Genomic DNA, 12828 nt, shown 5'->3' with positions numbered 1-12828 from the left:
GAATTAGAGTCTCAGTATATTTTAATTGGGTGCTTCCTTGAGTAGAGGCTAGGACCTATTGCTTAGTAGCTAGCGCAGTGAATCCTCCTCCATCAGGTCAGCAGATGAATCACATGTAGCCAATATGAGGAAAGTAAGTGATAAGGTCGGTTTTTTTGTGTGTTTCCACCTTCTTTTGCACAAATGCACCAGTTTTTACAGATTTGTGGGCTAGTATAATGGTATCTGCACAAGTGCGCATAGTTTTGCACTGAAGTGGAAAAATGAGATTTAACTCTGCAGGATAGGATTATTTTAATTCTAAAAGGGGTAGAGAGAGCACATTTACAGGGACGTTCTCTCATTTTTGGGTGAATACAGCAGTGTTCAGGGAACTTGAATTCTCTGGCAGTCCTGAAGATCAGGTGTTGTCCCTAAAATTATAATGAGAGGTATTATAATAGGACGCACATGATTTTACAAGGCCCATTCATTTCAGTTTGGTCTCTATTTCTAATGCACACACTGGACACCCCATTAGAATTAAAGAATCCACTAATAAAGAAGTAAAACATGGGACAGCTTGCCTCTAGCTGGTTGTTACTTTAACAGGAAGACCACAAGCGCTGGTCACCGCTGAGCTGATGGCTCCAAGTGGGTAAGGCGCTGCCACAAAACAGAGTGCCAGTCTCCCAGTCCAGAGCTTTGGTGGACTGGGGTAGTTAAAAAGGTTGGGACCCCTGAGTGGCAAATTTCCCACCCCAGTGCTCCCAATATAATGAACTGAGGTTCTTTTTACCTCTGTCCATTATACCAAAATAAACCACACAGACACGGTTTTCAAATAAAAGGATACTTGAATAAAACACTCCCCGAACACTCATTTACCACTTTATTAAATATAAAATAAAATCTACGCTCTTCAGCCATTGTAGTGCAATGGGAAATATAGTGATGTTCTTCTTTCTTCGTTCTCAATCAGCTGCAGTCCAGTGAGAAAAAAAACATTTTCTTCTACCTTTATCTGTTGTAGTCAAATGGGGAAAGGGGGGGGGGAATGTTTCAACTGCTCACTATGAGTGTCGGTCACTAAATAACACTTTTATACATAAAGATACATGCATATGTGTATTAGTATATTACTATCTATTTATTAATAGCATTAGTATGACTTTTATGAATTACTTATTTTGATGATGCTGTTGTCTGAGCAGGGCACATTATATACCAAATTAAAGATCTTGGTCTGTAGACTTGCAGACAAATATTGATGTTGTAAGCGGTTGCATCATTTTGGAGTTATTTCACAAAACGTCCACCCGCTATTTACATCAATGCATTACCATTTTCCTCTGAAAAATGGCAATACACCTGTGCTCCTGCTGTGTGACCTGGAACATGTGACCTGCTGGGTGGTCTGGAAACTGTGACAGTTATTATACTCCCTTGTTAACATTTCTACATGTAATGTAGTGTACAAAAAAGTATCGCATTCTGTTAATAAAGTAAGTTAGTCATTACATTAAAGTTTAATTTATGGCGGTTCCCGTCGCGGTTCCCTAGTTTGTATTTGTATTAGATTCAAGCCCTCAGTATGGTGAGCAGATTCTGGTGATAAAAATGAATTTCATGCGCGAGAAAGTTACATGTGAAATGCATTGAACAGGTCTTTATGAGTCCACTTCTTACTTTGTTATACTGTTGTAATTCATAAGACAGTAAAGTTAAGACCTGTTCTTGCAGCTCAAACTTTACTCAAGGTTAACAATTTTATATTTAGTCTTTGAAGAGATGGCTTTTTGTTAACTTCCTTATTCATGCAGGGATACTGGATCAACAGACTGCAGTGGTTTCAATCCATTTTCCCTCTTACGTCCAATCCCCCCCCCCCTACAACATAACCACAATAAACTGGCTCCTAATTATTGTAGACCACTGACCTCTCTTTGAGCTGGTCACTTGGCTGCCTAGTGTACACTATTATCACTCCTTACACTGTTCACACAAGCAGGGCCGGATTAAGGGACGGGAGGCCCCTGGGCTAAGGGTACTGTGAGGGCCCCCCCCCCATGAGGCCCCCCAGCCATGAGGCCTGTCCCCCCCCTCCCATGAGCTTACCTCCTTCCGTTATTCCACTCCCTGCAGCACTTACGCGGTGCGCAGTAATCTCCTTACTGAGATCTCGTGAGAGTGAGACTATGATGCATAGTCTCACTCTCACGAGATCTCCTCAGTAAGGAGATTATTGAGTGCCGCGTAAGTCCTACAGTGATAGCAGGCAGCTAACAGCATAACATTTGCTATTAGCTGCCTGTCATTCTCCTTAAACAGGTGACAGTCCGAGCCGGGGGCGGGATCGCCCCCCGCCCCGATGAATGCCGGCGGGCCTCCCAGCTGCCCGAGGCCCCTGGGCTGTAGCCCCTTTAGCCCTATTGTTAATCCGGCTCTGCACACAAGGCAACAACCCTTTGGCCCCCTAATTAACATTACTGTGTGACTGGATGAGACAGCGCACTAAGCACCTTTTACCTTTGCAATCTGGCTGGACCAATATGCAATATGTAGCACTTATTTCATGTATCAAACTCCCATTGTCCTATAGATTGTAAACTTTTGAGCAAGGCCCTCTTACCTCTCTGTCAGTCTGTATTACGCGGTATTGTTTTATTACTGTGTTTGTTCCCAATTTTAAAGCGCTACAGAACATGCTAGCACTATGTAAATAAATGTTGATGATGATAATTATGATTATTATTATTATATACATTTATTTGTATTGCACCAACATATTACTCAGAGAGGCCTGATTCATTAAGGATCTTAAATTAAGAAGTATCTTATTTAAGTCTCCTGGACAAAACCATGTTACAATACAAGGGGTGAAAACTAAGTTAAATACTGATTGTTTTTTCATGTAGCACACAAATACTTGATAGCTTATTTGTACACTGTAATATAATATTGATATTTGTGTGCTATATGAAAAAACAGCCAGTATTTAACTTATGTGCAAAACAGAAAACTAGTTTACTTTTCACCCCTTGCATTGTAACATGGTTTTGTCCAGGAGACTGAAATAAGATACTTCTTAATTTAAGATCCTTAATGAATCAGGCTCAGAATGTTTAATCATTCCCATAATTACCTGCCCCAGAGGACCTTACAGTCTCAATTCTTTAACACGCTTACACACACACACGTGCAAACATGGGGAGAAAATATGACCCTTTTTCTGATCTTAATTTATAGCAAGATGAGCAAGATGAAAATATAGTAGACATGAGAGAGACATTTATTATGGCAATTCAGAAATATGCTATGTTCCATTCCTTTAACCTCCATATCACTACTTATGTACAAACTATACTTTACTGTACTTCCCAAACATATATCCATCTATGTCACTTGTAAGTGGGATAGAAATCATTATCCATTTCTCTTTCCTGTTTATCCGTCCTGCTATTCTTGGAAGCAGATCACATGTGTGCAGTGTTTCAGACAGTCCTGCGCTTATCATGTCATTTGTCATTTTTTTTTATACAAAAAGCTACATTAATAAACGATAGTGAATTAATTAATAATGAATCTCATCTACATAGCACATAAGGTTGACATGCCATCTATTAAACAACTGATTGAATATTCCCACAACAGTCTGTTTTCTTCTATTTTTCCAGACAATGAGGAATGTGCTGACGGACAGGCTGTAGGGATTGCTTAATATCTTGGTTTACCATCCACGTTGCATTATTAAGAGTTTCCAAACAAAAGACATTTGTATTCAAATGGGTATGCGGAAACATATATTTTATACATGCTATGCTGTTTCTTTAGGTTAAGTTGTGTGTATATATATATATTAGATCAGCATTATGTTTGGACACCTAGCGGACTAATTTATTGTACCATGTAATTGAATTTCAGTTGTAATTGTCCTTTAACTATATTAGAAGGCAAAGAAAATCAATGTTACTATTTTAATTAAACAGTTTGCTGTATGCTTATTTGTAAAATATGGATTTCTATGTGAAAATAATTCTAGGAGAAATGTGTTATATGTGTGATAAATATTTAATAGATGGACATATTGAAAAGAACTCTCTTCTTATGCCTCTTTCCAAGCATACAGAACCATCATCAAATACTTTCTCTGGTTTGATCACTTAGGCTGGATACCCCAAATCACTGATAACACTGCATATCAAACATGATTGCTGTAATAATTCACTTGCAGTGAACATGAGAAAATAGAGCATGCAGGGTCCAAAGATTACCATCACACACCAGCCCGAAGGCGCAACTGGGTATGGAGTCATTGGAAGCAATAGGTTCCAACCGCATACCGCTTTTAGCAGGGTTAAAAGCATGTTTTTTGATGCCGATGGGAACGGTGCCTTAGTTCAGCTCCTGATTTCCCAATTATGTTAGAATTTTTGATTGCTGCTACTTCCCGCTATGAAAAAAGTATTGGCAGCTCACATTTGGGTGGAAGTAGAGTTGAGGCCACTGCTGGATATATGTAGATGTTCCTAATACTGCAGGATCAGTAGTCAACTTTTAGGTCTTTCTATGGTAACCGAAAGGTAAAGGCCGCTCAGTTGTCTCAAAATATCTCCCAACTCGACACCTCCGTTCTGCACAAGATCTGCGTCTCTCTTCCACTCTCATCACATCTTCCCATTCTCGGATACAAGACTTTTTCCACACTGCACCCACTTTGTGGAATTCACTCCCTCACACAGTGAGACTTTCCTCTAGTCTCCAAACCTTCAAGCGTTTTCTGAAAACCCTCTTCAGACAAGCTTATAATATTCCTCAACCACCATCTTAATCTCCCCTATTACCACCCTCTACACAGCTAACACAAGACAACAACCCTCTGACCAACATTGGTACACACACAGCCCACTCAATACTTTTACCTTTGCATTCTAGCTGGTCCATTGTGCAATATGATGTAGCACATGCCCTTGTGTTTCAAACTCCCATTGTCCCATAGATTGTAAGCTTGCGAGCAGGGTTCTCTTACCTCTCTGTCTGTATGTATTACCCAGTATTGTTTTATTACTGTTTGTTCCCAATTGTAAAGCACTACGGAATTTGCTGCCGCTATATAAATAAATGATGATGATGATGATATATAAAAGGCTAACGATGTTCCTTATCCTTATAAATACACACAAAAAACACACAAATTTGGTAAAATGTTTGTAAATAACTTTTTTGTGTACTTGACTATTCTTACTGACTAGATTTTCCTAATGTCTTGGGCTTATTTTGTTTGGTTTATTTCGGGTTTTTGTGTGGCAGTTACCATTTATAACGACCTTTGCTATTCCAAATTGACACGATTTTCTATCCATTCGTTTTATTTGCACTTAGTGTTAGATTAATAGGAATATTCTAATTAATTTAAGCAGCATAGTGCAGCAACTGTGATGCCAACTTAAAGGTAAATGTCTGCTGTGGGAGTAACTGCACAGCAAGAGGCAGCAAAAACACGAGGGCGGAGCGGGGTAAAGCCCGACGACAAACTGTGACTGATGACCAGTGACAGGCTGGGCTGGGGGGGGGGGGGCATCTGCCTGCATAGTGGGCTACCATGGGCTGGGTCACTGGGCCACCTGCATTTTTTTTCTCTTTAAAATCATCACAATAAGCTGTTAAGTCGAGTCTTGCCCCCCCCCCCCCTGCTGGTGACAAAAGAGAATGCAAACGTGATAGTCATCGGCATGCAAATCTGATTCCTCAGCAAATTACCCGTCATAGAGAAAATAATCGTCAAGCGACCAAGACAGAGCTAATATCACGTTGCCTACAAAGTTAGCGAACAAGATGCCATGCTGTTCTGGACATCGGTATCTTTCATGAAACAAATATTAGTGCTCATAACTGTGGTCCCATGAACAGTATCTGTGAATTTTGCCACGCTACGCATTTTACAGCTGAGCAGCCATCTGACAAACTATTCAATCAATGCTGCCACAACGGTAAAGTCAAATTGGGTACAATTAGGTCTGGACCTGTTAAGTTCTTTTTTTTTTTGAGCCTGTAGTTGATTCCACATTCGTGGGATAATTGAATTTAACCATTACCAAAAAAGGGTCGAACATGATCTTACTCTAATTTTTTTCTGTCATGTTGATGGGCTTTTAACTAGTGACCAATCAAGAGAGGTGTAAAATAAACACAATTACTACCAATCACCGTACCACAAAATAACAGATGGTACATCTATAGACACATTAATATTAGTGGAATTCCTCTGTGCCAGGGACTTTTTCTAAACATTATTATTATCCTCAGGTGGAATAGGGGATACCCCTTCCTAAAGGCATCATTTGAATATCCATTTCACCCAGACTAAGAGGGAGCACTGGCCTCTCTCCTGTATATATATATATGAGAAAAGCAGAATTTTCTGCAAAATAAATAGATATAATGATATGATTCTTGTCATGAATACGTCAATATGAGTTGTCATAAATGTATAAATGTCAGTATTGCTGTTACATATGTAAATTACAATCACAAACATAGGTTATAAATTGTTTCACTCTTAGGGGTATATTTACTAAACTGCGGGTTTGAAAAAGTGGAGATGTTGCCTATAGCAGCCAATCAGATTCTAGCTGTCATTTTGTAGAATGTACTAAATAAATGATAACTGGAATCTGACTGGCTGCTATAGGCAACATCTCCACTTTTTCAAACCCGTAGTTTAGTAAATCTGGCCCTTAATACACAAATAATCATTACACTAAGCTAGGTTATATACATAATTATGTTGGTCCTACCCTATTTTATTAGTGGTATCTAACCAGGAGCAGGCTGGGCTGGGGGGAATGGGGACATCTTCCCACCAGTCCGGTCCCATAGTTGGCTACTTTGGGCTGAGTCACTGGGTCACCTGCATTTCTTTCCTTTAAAATGTTCCTATTAGACTGCTGAGTCCAGTCTTGCCCCCAGGCTAAAATTTGTCAGCCCTCCAGCCCTCCCCTGTATCTAACTCATACTTGCCAACTCTCCCGGAACGTCCGGGAGACTCCCGCATTTCGCATGAGTCTCCCGGACTCCCAAAAGAGTGTGGCAATCTCCCTGATCTGCCCACTTCCTAGTGAAGTGGGCAGAATACAGTTCAAACGCCGCGATTCACCGCGATTTGCGTCATTACATCACGGGGGCGGGGCTAAAATTACGCGCTTTTCGGGCCCCCGCCCACCTCCTACTTGCAGCTCCCGGATCAAAAATATGAAATGTTGGCAAGTATGATCTAACTTTCATCATGGTCTATGAATGTAGAAGCAGACCACATTATATACGTCTATTGTCTGTATTATACAATATGTAAAGTTTGCCCACTTAAGCTGAACACAGCTAATTGGTCACATAGTTTGGTTAAAGAAGTGAATCTAAAAATGTTTGTACTATGTGGGAATTGAATGAATGTTCCTCTCTGCTGAGACTTGTGTCTAGGGAAACAAAGGCAGTCATACATTAATTACACTGCAAAACACCATGGAAACATTCTGTGTTTCACTCCTACTGATTCCACAAAATGTTTTTGCAAAGCTTAAGTCATTTTATAGCCAATTAACATGGCACCATTTTGAGAAATGCAGCACGCCGCAACGGCAACATAATTGGACAGTGTTGTAGCAAAATAAATAGACTCCAAAAGGATTGGTAAAGCAGTTCATATTTGTCCCTGTGCTTCTCCAGTTCTCTTTACATTAAGTACAGCTGCTGGGCAGAACCCACTGTATCTACAAATAACTAAAATATAACCCCTTAATGACTGGCAGTGTTTTGTACCTCGATGACCAGCCCTTTGTTCATGTATTAGTTTCACCAGGAAGAAAATGTTTTATTTTTTTATTTTTTACTCTATCAAAACGAATGTAAGTTTTTTATTTAATTTTTTATTGTGGCATAGTGGTTAGCATTGTTGCCTCACAGCGTTGGGTCTAGGTGATCTATTCTGACCAGAAAACTAGCTGTGTGGAGTTTTCATATGCTCCTTGTGTTTACAGTAAAGGTGACTTTTATATAAATAGGACGACCTCATTCATTTCCCCCAAACTTTAATGAATTAGTACTCCCAAGTATAGACCATACTTGCCAACTCTCCCGGAAAGTTCGGGAGACTCGGTCTCCCGGACTCCCGGGAGAGCTGGCATTTCTCCCGCATCCCGCAATTCCCTTGCTAAAATTAAGCGATTCACCGAGAATCGCATCATTTAGGCCCTGCCCCACGCGACAACACGTTATTTGACTCGTGGGGGTGGGGCCAAAATGCCGCGATTCAAGGTGCTCCGCCCTTCCCACCCTCTAGTCATGCCCTTTTCACGGACGTTGCCTACTGAAAGTAGGCAAGTATGGTATAGACTCTGCAGGTGCTTGAGTACCAACAGTATTTCTGACACCACTAGTAAGCCAATTTATTTTTTTCTCTGCCCCATACCTCCCATTTGTGCCCCATACCTCCCCGTCCTGTGGTCGGCACATTTGTCCAGACTCGCAGAAGCTAGGAGGTATGTACTCACATATGATAATGAGTGGGTGTTGCACACACCAGAGGCAGGTGTCTGTGGTGAGTACGGCAATTCAAGAGTGGCAGCACAGTGGCCTAGTGGTTAGCACTTCTGCCTCACAGCACTGGGGTCATGAGTTAAATTCCCGACCATGGCCTTATCTGTGTGGAGTTTGTGTTCTTCCCGGGTTTCCTCCGGGTGCTCCAGTTTCCTCCCACACTCCATAAACATACTAGGAGGTTAATTGGATGCTATTAATTTGACCCTATTCTCTCTCTCTCTTTGCTGTGTATATGTTAGGGAATTTAGGCTGTAAGCTCCAATGGGACAGGGACTAATGTGAATGAGTTCTCTGTACAGTGTTGCGGAATCAGTGGCGCTATATAAATAAATGTTGATGATGATGAGTGTTTTGCGAGAGGATGGGGGCAGGCCAGCACTTTTTAGAAGCAACTATTAATACTACCGTCTGTTTAAAGATTGCTCCTATTACTATATAGGGGGCAAAGTTAGTATGCCAATAGTTACCAAATTTAAATTATAACCACAGACTAAACCAATAACATATCACCAGGTGCTTGGAATATCTAATGGCAGAGGAAACACTTCATAGACAATACATTGGCATTTCCAATAGGGGATATTGGCAGATATGCTTCACCAGTTGATGTATTTTTTGTAAAAAAATAATAATTATAGAGCAGAAAGTTGCTGTTATCATCATTTTTACAATGAAACATGAGTTCGGGGAAGTTTTAAAATAATTGTTACATTTTGGGTATTCAGAAATGTAGATATTGAACAAGTCAATTCGGGTTTTTCTCAATCATTGTATCACCTCTGAAAAATGCATAGTTTAATTTCAGGTAAAAAAAACAACTTTATGCTGCGATAGACACAGTATCTTCTATACCCATTATCAGATTAAATTGCTGTTCCTAGGCAACTAGTATGTGAGTGCCATTTATCCCCCTGTTCACAGTACCTCTCCCACTGAACAGAACAGCTCCTGGTAAAAGAGGGTCACTTTTCTCTTACGTTGCTTATTTTCAAATGCTCCACTAATAGTTGAATGGTCTCTAGACATAAGTAATCCTGGAAAATGTTCAATACGTTACGTCTCTGCCTGTTTTGTAATAGCTCAAGGCTGTAGTTTAACTGTAGAAACCATTATCATGTCAGCAAGATGTGCTCTTCTGGCCTGGTGCCTACTCGTTTCTTTTTATTCCCACTGAAACCTTGTATAACGTTATTATTTCAGGATTAGCTCTTACGTTAAGGTGACTGTTGCTATAGTCTTTCAAGACAAGTCTTACTGCTTTATTCATTGAAGTGTTATTTGTATCTGGTGTAAAGTACATTTACTAAAAATAATTATTTTATATGCAGGGTTGGGCTGAGGGAGGTGGTTGTCTTAAGCACAGCTAGTAACATGCGGATCTTTCTCCCGCTCCTATCTAAAAAACCTTTCTGCTATCAGCATTGAAATGACAGCAGAAAGTGGGTTAGGATAGGAGGTGAAGACTAATCAGTAAGTGTTGTTCACCTATCACATTACTGGACCCATGGCCATGTGTTCTTCTTCTTTTAGAAACATCACCTGCAAGACCCTCATAGCGGGTAGTATGATTCTATTTCCCTTCCACTCTCAGCTGGTACAATCAATTTGTGCATAGATTTGGATAATTTGTGTGGGGTTACTCAGGTGTAGTAGGCTGGTATAATGTGTGTGGGGTTACTCAGGGATAGTATGCTGGTATAATATGTGTTTGGGATTTCTCAGGTATAGATAGATACTGGTATAATGTGTGTAGGGTTACTCAGGGATAGTATGCTGGTATAATATGTGTTTGGGATTACTCAGTTATAGATAGATACTGGTATAATATGTGTAGGGTTACTCAGGGATAGTATGCTGGTATAATATGGGTTTGGGATTTCTCAGGTATAGATAGATACTGGTATAATGTGTGTAGGGTTACTCAGGGATATTATGCTGGTATAATATGTGTTTGGGATTACTCAAGTATAGGTAGATACTGGTATAATGTGTGGAGTTAGTCAGGTATATTGTGCTAATGGAAACAGTTGGAATAGTAAATGTGGGGCTGCCAAAATGTCTTGTCCCATCTCATCATATACTACACTCAAACGCACACAGTATTAATTACATCCGGATATTACAAATGAACTGATCCAGGTCGCCACCATCACAAGTAAGACACAGTGTTTGTGAGCAAGCAGTATTACACTTTTACGAGTGCAGACTATTTAGTACATCGGGATTGAAGGACCGTATAACGGGGATAATTCTCCCTCAGGAGTCCAGGGGGTACGTGTATCAAGCTGCGATTTTGAACTGCCAGCGATTTTCTAGGGCGAATATAAAATCGCTGGTTTATTAACCGGCGATTTGATGTAAAATCGCCAGAGAAGTGTTTCTTTCAAAATCGCTACAAATCGCAGTCCCGATTTTTCGCCACTACAGCTATACAAATTGCCAAATGCATGAAGCTGCGATTTAGCAAACTCGCCCGAGTTTGAATTCAAAATCGCCAGATACAACACGCTGCTTTCTATAGGCAAGATTGGCAAACACATCACTGTTATACTGCAGGGCAATGTTAATATAACAGGAGGCACAATGGAAGAATGCAAAAATGATTGGGAATTTTCAACAATTTATTTTAAGAATAAATTAGTGGGCCAAATGTAATTATGGATTAAATGTAAGTGTTTTTTTTGTTTTTTTACAGTGGCTTACTATTTCATCAGCAGTGGGGGTTCCTGATGGGTCACCATTAAAAGTACAGACTTGTGACACTACAAGTCGTCATGTACATGCTGAGACTGTAACATGGGAGAGATAGGTGTTTTAAAATCGACACAAATCGCCAGAGATTGGATTTAGGAAAGTCAAAATTGGTGGTTAATACATATGGGGATCTTGCACTTCAAAGCACCGGTTATCTCTCGAGATTTGCGGCAATTGCAAATCGCCAAAAAAAATTGCAGCTGGATAAATTTTCCCTCTAGGATTTCCCTACATAGCAAGTCTCCATGCAAATAAGATAAGTAGTCCTACGCTGTCTCTATTAGTTATACCTAATAAGTGCTGTGGCTGTTCCTTCGTATTTTTGAGACTTAACGAGAATAATCTATTTGGGGATACTCTCTCCTAAACTCAAAAGCTCCTCAAAAACAGAGTATTAAAGTTGGCAAGAACTGTGTAAAGGCCTCCTTATAAAACAGCGAATGTCCTACCAGGTACCATAGGCAAACCGAGGGGACTTTCCTAGTGCCTGGAAAACCCCCCTCCAAGCCTGGGGCACTGTATAATTGAGGTGGCTGGACCCTGCACCCGCTTCACACAGCTCTGCTCGAAAATAGAAAGCTGCGTGCACCTAACAGTAGTGCACGCAGCATTGCCCATGTATATTATGGGGACAGGGAGAGTTGGAGAGCAGCCAAGCACTCTCTAAAATTATAGCCACGCCCTCATGTATGCTGGTCACGCCCACTAGCGGCGTGGTGTGGAAACCCCCCTCTGCAAATCCTGCGTTTGCCCCTGGGTACCACCCCTTGCCTGTGCAGATGCTGGCATGTAAATGTACAAATACCGTGTACATAGCATAAAATCAGGAACATGATGTCACAAAGTGTAATTTACAGATATGCATTTTCATAAATGGCAAATATTGTGCCTGCTCACTGAGATACAGGCAGATGTTTCTGTTCTCAGGCTGGGATGATCTAAAGTGTTGGCCTTGGCTGTTTAGCCGTCTTTAACAGTTGAATTTGCACACTTTTATGTGCTCAGGCAATGTAATTTGTTTCATATGGTATTGAACTAAACATAAGAAAGGGGCTTAATCCATTCTACCCCCAGCTGTCTGTGTAATGACATCCCTGAAATAAACTACAGTTCTCTTCATTGCTAGAATTCCTGAAATTGTGGATTTCTTTTTTTTTTTTTTTTTTTACAGTTGCTTTATGGCCAGAAAAAGCCAATTGAAAAGCTATTAGGTGAGATGTAGCTTATTTTTTCAAATTCTCTTCTCGTACCTGAGATGATCTAACTGGGGATATGTTAAGCTGATTACTCAGAACCAATTCTGAGATTCCTCCTTGGAAAATAACACACATTCAGCAGTAAAAGGATGTATACAAGGATTTATTTTCCTGGTTATTGAGCATGTTCCAGCTCTAATCTTAATGTCGAATGTCCTGAAGTTATCAGACATCCCCTATTTTTCCCATGTGTATATTCCAGAAAATCTTACATAAATAAGGTTTGAAAATGTTCTGGGAAAAA

General features: G+C 40.3%; 1 protein-coding gene across 2 annotated transcripts in view; it reads left to right on the top strand.

Annotated features, from left to right (window-relative positions):
- Positions 1–12828, top strand: part of STON1 (stonin 1) — a 60213-nt gene that overhangs the window by 9599 nt on the left and 37786 nt on the right. The window contains exon 2 of one of the 2 annotated variants that reach the window (XM_075204098.1): positions 3657–3768. The exons of the other annotated variant lie outside the window; for it this stretch is intronic. The gene's annotated coding sequence lies outside the window, so the exon portion shown is untranslated. The remainder of the gene's footprint in view (positions 1–3656; positions 3769–12828) is intronic. 2 annotated transcript variants of the gene reach the window in all.

The sequence above is a fragment of the Mixophyes fleayi genome, chromosome 3 (assembly GCF_038048845.1).
Source record: "Mixophyes fleayi isolate aMixFle1 chromosome 3, aMixFle1.hap1, whole genome shotgun sequence".
In the NCBI taxonomy this organism is placed as follows: domain Eukaryota; kingdom Metazoa; phylum Chordata; class Amphibia; order Anura; family Limnodynastidae; genus Mixophyes; species Mixophyes fleayi.
This window is presented reverse-complemented; position numbering and strand designations above follow the sequence as displayed.